Source organism: Oncorhynchus kisutch, linkage group LG30 (assembly GCF_002021735.2).
Source record: "Oncorhynchus kisutch isolate 150728-3 linkage group LG30, Okis_V2, whole genome shotgun sequence".
NCBI lineage: Eukaryota > Metazoa > Chordata > Actinopteri > Salmoniformes > Salmonidae > Oncorhynchus > Oncorhynchus kisutch.
In genome coordinates, this window is record NC_034203.2 from 1,996,036 (window position 1) to 2,005,929 (window position 9,894).

The 9,894-nt window shown below is 42.1% G+C and overlaps 1 protein-coding gene across 1 annotated transcript in view; it reads right to left on the reverse strand.

The window, feature by feature from the left end:
- slc39a6 (solute carrier family 39 member 6) overlaps positions 1 to 7,482 on the reverse strand; it is a 32,260-nt gene extending 24,778 nt beyond the window's left edge. The window contains exon 1 of the mRNA XM_020466983.2: positions 7,340 to 7,482. The gene's annotated coding sequence lies outside the window, so the exon portion shown is untranslated. The remainder of the gene's footprint in view (positions 1 to 7,339) is intronic.
- Positions 7,483 to 9,894: the final 2,412 nt, after the last annotated feature.

Below are 9,894 nucleotides of genomic sequence, written 5' to 3' on the forward strand. Positions count from 1 at the left end.
GCTCTCTTAGCTTATAGATCACATATTGCAAACAATCTGAACTAAAAACCTCACACATGTCAATTCTGTGAGTCCTTGACAATCGCTAATCAAGATCCAAAAGCAGCATAAATTTCTCTCCATGCATCTTCTCGCTTTTGTGCCACTAATGTGAGGGTTTACGGCAGGGGAAACGGTGTTGCAGTAGTCTAGTGCGTGGTGCAGGAATAATGACAAGTGAACCTGGGGAGCTTTGCATTCACATTGCCCTAAAAAGGGGAATGGTCTCAGTTCGGTTCACGTCGGGGGCTCTTTTGAATAGTCTGAGCTCCTTTGGAGTGTTCACACTGCACACAAAATTAAGTGAACCGCATGGAGTTCACCCAAAAAATTCTGAAAGGGACCAAGTGTGAAAAGACCCTTAAATTAATGGATGCATTAGTAATCTATACAGAACAAAAGTATAAAAATGCAACACGCAATAATTTCAACAACTTTCCTGAGCTACAGATCATATGAAGAAAATCAGTCAATAGAAATAAATTCATTATGCCCTAATCTATGGATTTCACATAGTCACACAGTCACATGACTGGGAATACAGATATGCATCTGTTGGCAGTATGCAGTGGGGCAAAAAAGTATTTAGTCAGCCACCAATTGTGCAAGTTCTCCCACTTAAAAAGATGAGAGAGGCCTGTAATTTTCATCATAGGTACACTTCAACTATGACAGACAAAATGAGAAGAAAAATCCAGAATCACATTGTAGGATTTTTAAATTTGCAAATGATGGTGGAAAATAAGTATTTGGTCACCTACAAACAAGCAAGATGTCTGGCTCTCACAGACCTGTAACTTCTTCTTTAAGAAGTTTCTCTGTCCTCCACTCATTACCTGCATTAATGGCACCTGTTTGAACTTGTTATCAGTATAAAAGACACCTGTCCACAACCTCAAACAGTCACACTCCAAACTCCACTATGGCCAAAACCAAAGAGCTGTCAAAGGACACCAGAAACAAAATTGTAGACCTGCACCAGGCTGGGAAGACTGAATCTGCAATAGGTAAGCAGCTTGGTTTGAAGAAATCAACTGTGGGAGCAATTACTAGGAAATTACAGGCCTCATCTTTTTAAGTGGGAGAAGTTGCACAATTGGTGGCTGAATAAATACTTTCTTGCCCCACTGTACATCTTAAACGAAATGGGCCGCAAGATCTCATCACGGTATTTCTGTGCATTCAAATTGACGGCGATAAAATGCAATTGTGTTTGTTGTCAGAAGCTTATGCCCGTTAAAATCAGCTTCTTGTTATGCCACACCTTTCAGGTGGATGGATTATCTCGGGAAAGGAGAACTGCTCAAACATGGATATAAATACATTTGTGCACAAAATGAGAGACATAAGCTGTTGTGTGTGAAAGGAAAATGTATGGGATCTTTTTTTCAGCTCATGAAACCAACACATTACATTTATATTTTTGTTCAGTGTAGTTAACACCGCTAAAGTTGTTTCATTTAGGGACCGGGGAGAAAACACCACTCCAATACACTGGAAAGATTGGTCCTGTGCTAAATGTTATCAGTTTGACCAGTTTTAAGTAAACGAAAAGCTGAGAAAATTATGAAACACGTTTCTGATAAAACTTCAGTACTTGCATAACAGTGTCAGAGACCACACATTACAAGCGCATTTGTATTTCCTCAAGAGATGCTGAAATAAATATTTCTCCACTCCTGTTCGAGACAATTAACATTAGTTGTATAATTTTACTGCAAGAAATGCATCATTCTGCAGCAGTTAATATTATACTGTGTTACATGTGAGATGTTCTAGGCCTACAGTCAGTCCAGATTTCACTTACTATTCCATTTGACTCATATGAGGAATATTCAGTTTATTCGTGGCTACAGGGATACTCGTGAGCTGGATATCAAAGATGGATGTAAAACAGCTTATCCCAAATAAGACCATAAGCGGGATATGAGCTACTATTCGGAATGCAGTGCGCATGTACACGTGGTCATTGTGTTTTTGGAACTTTTACCATTTAAGACCATAACACTGAAACCATTTCAACTGCTGCTGCCTAATGGTTTGCTTGTTCACTGGGATTGGTCTAACTAATCCAGACCTCTGTTGAAGGGAATAAACCACAGAGGCTATTTCCAGGACAAAGATTACAGTGCCTTCAGAAAGTATTCAGACCCCTTGACTTTTTCCACATTACAGGCTTATTCTAAAATGGATTAAATACAACAATAAAAACACACACAATAGCCTATGACAAACTGAAAACAGGTTTAGTAATGTTGGCAAATGTATAAATCATTTTTTAAACAATTTGACATATTATCCTTTCCTATGACACTTGAAATTGAGCTCAGGTGCATCCTGTTTCCATTGATCATCCTTGAGACGTTTCTACAACTTAATTAGAGTCCACCTGTGGTATATTAAATTAATTGGTCTATATCAGTGGTTCCCATAGTTTGTTATAGTCCCGTACCCCTTCAACCTCCAGCTGCGTACCCCCTCTAGCACCAGGGTCAGCACACTCTCAAAATTTTGTTTTGCCATCATTGTAAGCCTGCCACACAAACATGGGAACGAGTGTGAGTTTGTCACTTCCCACGAGCCGGGTTGTGACAAAGAGCTCTTATAGGACCAGGGCACAAAAAAACAATGTTGCTGCTCTTTATTTAGCCATCTTACATATTAAACCTTATTTGTTAATTGAATATTGGGAATAACTCACCACAGGTTAATGAGAAGGGTGTGCTTGAAAGGATGCACACAACACTGCAATGTTGGGTTATATTGGAGAGAGTCTCAATCTTAATAAATAATTTCACAGTTTGTGCCTGTATTTAGTTCATGCTAGTGAGGGCAGAGAATCCACTCTTACATAGGTACGTGGTTGCAAAGTGCACCAGTGTCTTAACAGAGTGATTTACCAAGGCAGGATACTCCGAGCGCAGCCCAATCCAGAAATCTGGCAGTGGCTTCTGATTAAATTACATTTTCACAGAACCGCTTCTTGCAATTTCGATGAGGCTCTCTTGTTCAGATATCGGTAAGTGTACTGGAGGCAGAGCATGAAAGGGATAATGAATCCAGTTGTGTGTCATACTTTTCAGGAAAGTACCTGTGTAATTGCGCACCCAACTCACTCAGGTGCATCGCTATATCACATTTGACATTGTCCGTAAGCTGAAAAGTGAAAATTACAGTCAGTAATGAAAACTAAGCTCGTCTCTCAATTCAAAAAAACGTGTCAATACTTTGCCCCTTGATAACCACCTCACTTCTGTATGTTGTAAAAGCGTTACATGGTCACTGCCCATATCATTGCATAGTGCAGAAAATACAAGAGTTCAAGGGCCTTGCTTTAACAAAGTTAACCATTTTCACTGAAGTGTCCAAAACGTATTTTTTTTGTAATGACTTGGTGCTGCCTATCTTAGCCAGGGCACTCATGAAAAAGAGATTAACCTCAATGAGCCCTTCCTGATTAAATAAAGGTTAAATAAAAAATAAATTTATAAAAACTAACGTATGCACAAGACAATGCAGGAGTGGCTTCAGGACAAGTCTGAATGTCCTTGAGTAGCCCAACCAGAGCCTGGACTTCAACCCAATCTAACATCTCTGGAGAGAGCTGAAAATAGCTGTGCTGCAACCCTTCTCATCAAACCTGACAGAGATTGAGAGGATCTGCAGAGAAGAGTGGGAGAAACTCCCCAAATACAGGTGTGCCAAGCTTGTAGCGACATACCCAAGAATACTCTAGGCTGTAATCTCTGCCAAAGTTGCTTCAACAAAGTACTGAGTAAAGGGTCTGAATAATTGTGTAAATATGATATCAGTTTTAGTTTTTTATGCAAACCAGTTTTTACTTTGTCATTATGGGGTTGTGTGTGTGTAGATTGAGGAGTCAAGTTTTATTTAATCCATGTTAGAATAAGGCTGTAACGTAACAAAATGCAGAAAAAGTTCTGAGTACTTTCTGAATACACTGTACATATGTAATTACAGTATTGTAATAATTCATAGTTACACTGTAATAACATGTAACTGGTGTTAAATATAGTCTGTAATTACAGGGGTGTAACAACGAATGCTTGGTACCATGCTAGTTAAATGTTAAAGTTTCCGATAGCATCCTAAAGCAATATTTTTTTCAGCCTGCACCAACTACGTGATAAGTGTTATCCAATTGAAAACCGACCACCTCATTGACACAACTCTGCAATAAAGATCTGGAGTCTGATGCCTGGGCCCAAATTGCTTTAAAATGGTTAAATATGTAATGCTGCATTTGACAATGGACCAACTACTTTAACCATCAATTAAACAGACACATGAATAAACAGTTAAAATTGTGAGATAGTCCTTCGTGCTTGCCAAATTATAAGCCTATTAAGCTTGGTTGAATAAGGGTTTATAAATAGTCATAAGACAAACTCCATCATGTAACCTTAGAAGGGTTTCACGGTTGATGAACATTCTCACTTTTGGATGGGATGCATTGGTGCAATTATTTACTTACAACAGGAAATAAGGCATTATGTCAAGATCTGCCCAACACTCAAAATAACTGAGGTCATGCAGCAGTGCGCAAATAACTGGGTTGAGAAGGTCAGTGTGTGCAAATCCATGCATGAAAGATTGCCTTGACTAGCTAGCTAGGTACCTTAAAGATGGCAAATATTCTATGGTCCCTACTCGCTAGCTAACGTTAGCTGGGCTCGATGGTCTTATCTTCCATTAACCTTTTTCTCAGGGTATCCGTACATCAAGGGTATTACATGAATCTGTAATGTAACAAAATGTGGAAAAGGTCAAGGGGTCTAAATACTTTCCGAATGCACTGTAAGTCTAAGAGGTCAAACTGAATTACTCTCATAGAGGAACGACTTGACTTGTGAGGATGACCACACAATTTAGTTTCATCATGAGCAAAAGCTATTGGTTTTCTACCCAAAGTTGCAAAGACAATTGTCATAAAAGGGTGTGACAGGAACAGCTGCAAAACCTGGTACTTTCACACTTATTTATGGGGAAAAGATAAGTGTGAAACAAGGGGGAAAAAACATCACATAAATTTACTGAGAATACGTTACATAGAACTAATAAACAATACACCAAGCTTTATACTACAGAGAACTGATACTGTATACTGGCCGTTGCAGTGGGCAAGATTTGGTTGGGGAGGTCCCCACCTCGCAGGCAAAACATTTTTGTTCCCCCCTTGACAGCAGAGATAACATTGTACATTTTAAAGTTAATTTGCTGCAATTCTACACATTTGGCCAAGATTTACACCATGTTAATACGATCTGAGTGAGTGTGAGTAATAAAGTTTATTTTATTTAAATGGGGTCCCCTGAAGGTCACGGCTCTGAGCACACGCCCTGTGTGGCCTGATGGTATTTGGCCATGCTTATTACAAGTTTAGATCGATGGTACGTTAGTTTCGCCCAATCTAAAAATTGGAAGCGGACATGGTTAATTGAGATGACTGACATGAAGAAAGACTGCTGATGCACAACCAAATTTCGAAACGACACCTTGTGCATTCTACTATTCTAACTGAACAGTAAATTAAGACTCTGAAGGACTGGGGACACTAAGCGACCGCTTATGTCTGGCTCCGGCCCTGCGGTTGTGGCCAGTCTGTGGGTGGCTGTTTGGCAATTTCTCATGTCTTACTCATTGTTAGGAAGACCTTTTGTCCAAATAGGATGTTAGGTACTATATTTATTGAACTTTAAAAAATAAATAAAAAAATGCCAATTTGATGCAATCAATTAGATATCATTTGTTCTGTGAGAAATGTATTTCAACTAAACAATGTTGCAGGAATGATAACCCTATCCGTTTCAAACTACAGAAACGATTTCAGAATAATCTGAGATGGTAGGTGTTGAAATCCTCTTTCTTGCGCCAAGGTGAATCAGGTGTGCTAGTTCAGACTTAGCTAGCTACAACAAGCCATTAACAAAGATTATTATTTCATCTGTGCTATTGGCCAATTAGCTAGCTGGCTAACTAGCATGAAGTGATGTATTGCCATTTCAAAACAACAGGAAAGCAAGGCAACAGTAAACATGTTTTCCCCCAGAAATGATGCAACCGCTCTTTATACTTCTACTGGTCAATTTAAGATAGGACTCCGGTACACAGGCAAAAAGCGGGGGCGCTCCAGTAAACTAGGTGGCGGTAATGAACATAATGTTGGACGCAAACTAACAAAAACTACAATATAAGATGGGGTGGGGGCGGCAATAGTGTCCTTCGCCCCTGCCTGTCGGGCACCGCTTTATTGCGGGTCTGTTAATGACTGCGAGGACAGGTGTCCGGCAGGCTGGAGCGAAAGAAACGGTGTGCTAGCTAGTTAGGATTCCGGTACACAGCAGGTGGGATAGGTAGTTTTCCCCTGCCTGTCGGGCACCGCTTTCCAGCAGTTCTGTTAAAGTCGAGGGCAAGTGTTCGGCAGGTGTAAGCAAAGGACACTGCTGGGACTCAGCAGGTGGGAGAGACACCGGTAGTTAATGTCCTTCCGCGCCTGGCATGCTGGACAGGGGGGTGTTCCTGCAGATGCAGGAATGAAAACAAGCAAGAACGCCACGAATTGCAGGCCACAATCACACACTATTGTATCTTTATGGCAATATGGTCAATATTGCTATCCGGGATCCCTGCTACGTCCCTACACATTCCAAGTTGACATTTAAAATCGTTTCGGTAGGGGTTTAGGGTAGGGACGTCACAAAGAAATCGGATTGCACCAACCAGGACAAAACGCATAATTTACCGTTTTTGGTCAAAATGGGGCCAGTATATCTGAGAATAACTAATCAGGTAAATACGAACGTCGACAGATCCACACTCATAGTTCGTGTTAGCATAACCACGACAAATCACTTATAACAAAAGGCCAACATGCAAGTATCCAGACTCATAGCTAGAGATTTCTTTATCCTTTATCAACAGATGCGGCATTTCGAAGGAAGAACATATGGTGGTTGCTTGCGGGCCTTGCCAGGGCCTAGTCAGGGTGTAAATGATAGGCAATCATGCGCAAATGAAAAACGATACAATTGTTTTGTAACGACCACAGGAATCTCTGAGACAAAATACACCGAGTTTACTATCAAAAGAGAGCGCCATGAGCTGAATTTATGCACTCTGCACTAGCAAAATCTACGGTGCCGTGTGCAGAGAAAACGTCAAGCAGGATAGACCGGAAACTAAACAAACCCATTGAACAAAAACGCAAGGCGGGCGACATACTCCGCCGCTTGATACATGTGTTAAAATCTAGCTAAACATAGCACAAGGAATCTCCTACCTGGAAACCGTAGCGCTTGTAGGATACACGTTTCTCCCAAACCTTCCTTCGAATGAAGTGTGTGTGGTACGGAATAGTGCTGACTAAAGTATTTATCTCGGCAGGAGAGACGTCTGGTGGCCAAAATGTGCAATAGGGTGCATACCAGTATTAGGTGCATTACCGCCACCTACCGGGATGGAGTGTGGTGAGACTGATGTTCTAGATTCTGCGCTCTAGTCTACATGACTGGAAGAAGGAAGTTATTGATAAATGGATTACAGTGTGTTCTGGGAGGATTTTGAGCAAAGGGTGAAGCTTATTCCCAGGGACGTAATAATTCTTCTGAGCGTTTGCCTTTGATGTCAAATCAAATTTTATTGGTCACATACACATGGTTCGCAGATGTTAATGCGAGTGTAGTGAAATGCTTGTTCATAAGTTTGAAGGAGGATGTGATCTGTTTCTGCTCCTGGACAGTTAGGACATGAACCTGTGTGCAACTGTAGCCCTCAATTTGGGGCGTTCCTGCATGTGGGCATCTGCCTCCCACCCAAGCATCCCATTGGTTCCTTCATGAACACCCCCACTCGAGCATCCCATTGGTTCCTGCCCCCTCCACACCTACTGGAGTCCTCTTTGCTAGATAGCGGTAGACGGTAATCCTTCGATCCCGCCTGTCCTCACCGTCATTAACAAAACACACAGGAAAGCAGTGCCCGACAGGCGGGGATGAAGGAATTTGTCTATCGGTCGCCTCCGCGTGCTAGCTAGCTTGCTAGTTAGTGTCACCACCCCACATCCCGCCTGCTGTATACCGGAGAAAACCAAGCCCGACGGGCATGGGCGAAGGACACTGTCTACTGGTCGTCCCCACCTCCCGCTAGCACAACAGGAGGGAGGCTGGGGAAACACCATGTGCTAGCTTGCTAGCTAGCACACAGTGCCGCCTCCTGTGTACCGGAGAAAGCAGGCAGGTGGCTGGGGCGACACCAAGTACTAGCTAGCTTGATAGTTAGCGACCCCGAGTGCTTGCTAGATAGCACACAGTGTCGCTCCGGGCTGCTGGGTACCGGAGTCCTCCTTAGGACGAGCTGGTTAAACTAGCACCAAGTGTCCTTCGCTTCCGCCTGCCCTCGCCATCGTTAACAGAACTGCAGGAAAACAGTGCCTGACAGGCAGTGGCGAAGGACAGTGTCTACTGGTGTACAGCTAGCTAGCTACCGTTGTCACCCATGCCCGTATTGTGTGGGGTTTATCGGCGGATGGCATCCAACGTTATTATGCACTACTGTACTGGAGGGCCCCCACCTCATGCCTGTCCTAACTTAAAAATGGACGAGAGTTTCCTGCCGATGCAGGGATGTCCATATGCAGGAATGCCCCGAATTGCAGGCCGCAACTGCACCCTTCTCGAAATGTATGATGTATGTCACACAGCAAGAGTTGAATGGGAAAGAACAAATTTGGTTCAGTCAGTTCAGTCAGTCATCCTAATGAGCCATCCACAGCTAGCTAGTTTATGCTTGTGGCTAGAAACTTCAAAGAGAATTTGAAATTTGTCTGCCAAAAATGGGACTTGAGACTGGGAGAGTGTTCAGAATCATTCAGATTTTATCGGAGTAATTGTTGTTAAAAAAATATATATTTGACTTTAATCCCGAAAATCATAACAAGAAATGTACTTTAGCTGTCACCCTGGCTTGATATTGCTACTTCCCTCCTTACTACTGCAGAACAGCAATGCTCACACTTTAGTCGGCAATCAGGAATGAAGGACACACTGTGCCCTGTGTTCTTGTGTCTCCCCATTGAGCAGTAGACTGTATCACGGTGACATCCAGATGCTTACTACCAATATTACAAGCTATTTCTCATTTATGCTGGTATCCTACTCAAAATATAATCAAGTGGGACAGAACCAATGATTTATCTATACACTAGATTAATTTTGGGGGTGTTAAAGCCACTGTGCCTCCATCTTGGCACTCCTCCACCAATGCAAAAAATATTTTGGAAGCTATAGAAATGAATTTATTAAGGTCTACATTCGTTTTTGCCACATTTATTATATTACAGACACCTTAATGCATAGTTTTAAATTATATTGCGAACTGAACATAAAAATGTTAATATATTAAAACATTTTACTTCAAGTATAATTTTATAGATTACTATTGTTACTATCCCCACTACAACAACAAAAATAGTTAAAAACATACATTGTTTTCCTTGAAACATTCCATTAATTTCTATGGTGGATGGCTCCTACTGGGGATTGCCCCTACTGGGGAGTGCACCTACTGGGGGGTGCCCCTACTTGGGAGTGCCCCTACTGGGGAGTGCTCCTACTGGGGACTGATCCTACTGGGGACTGCTCCTACTGGGGACTGCCCGTACTGGGGAGTGCCAATAGGACAGACTTGTGGCTTCAAAGCCTAGTAATGGCCTATACATGCAATCCAGGGTTTGTACATCACTGGATGGAACACATTGGCCATGTTAGCTACCACCAGCAATGTGATACAGCTGCCCGGTGAAGGAAAACAGTGGGAAGCACTTTGCTACAACCTCGT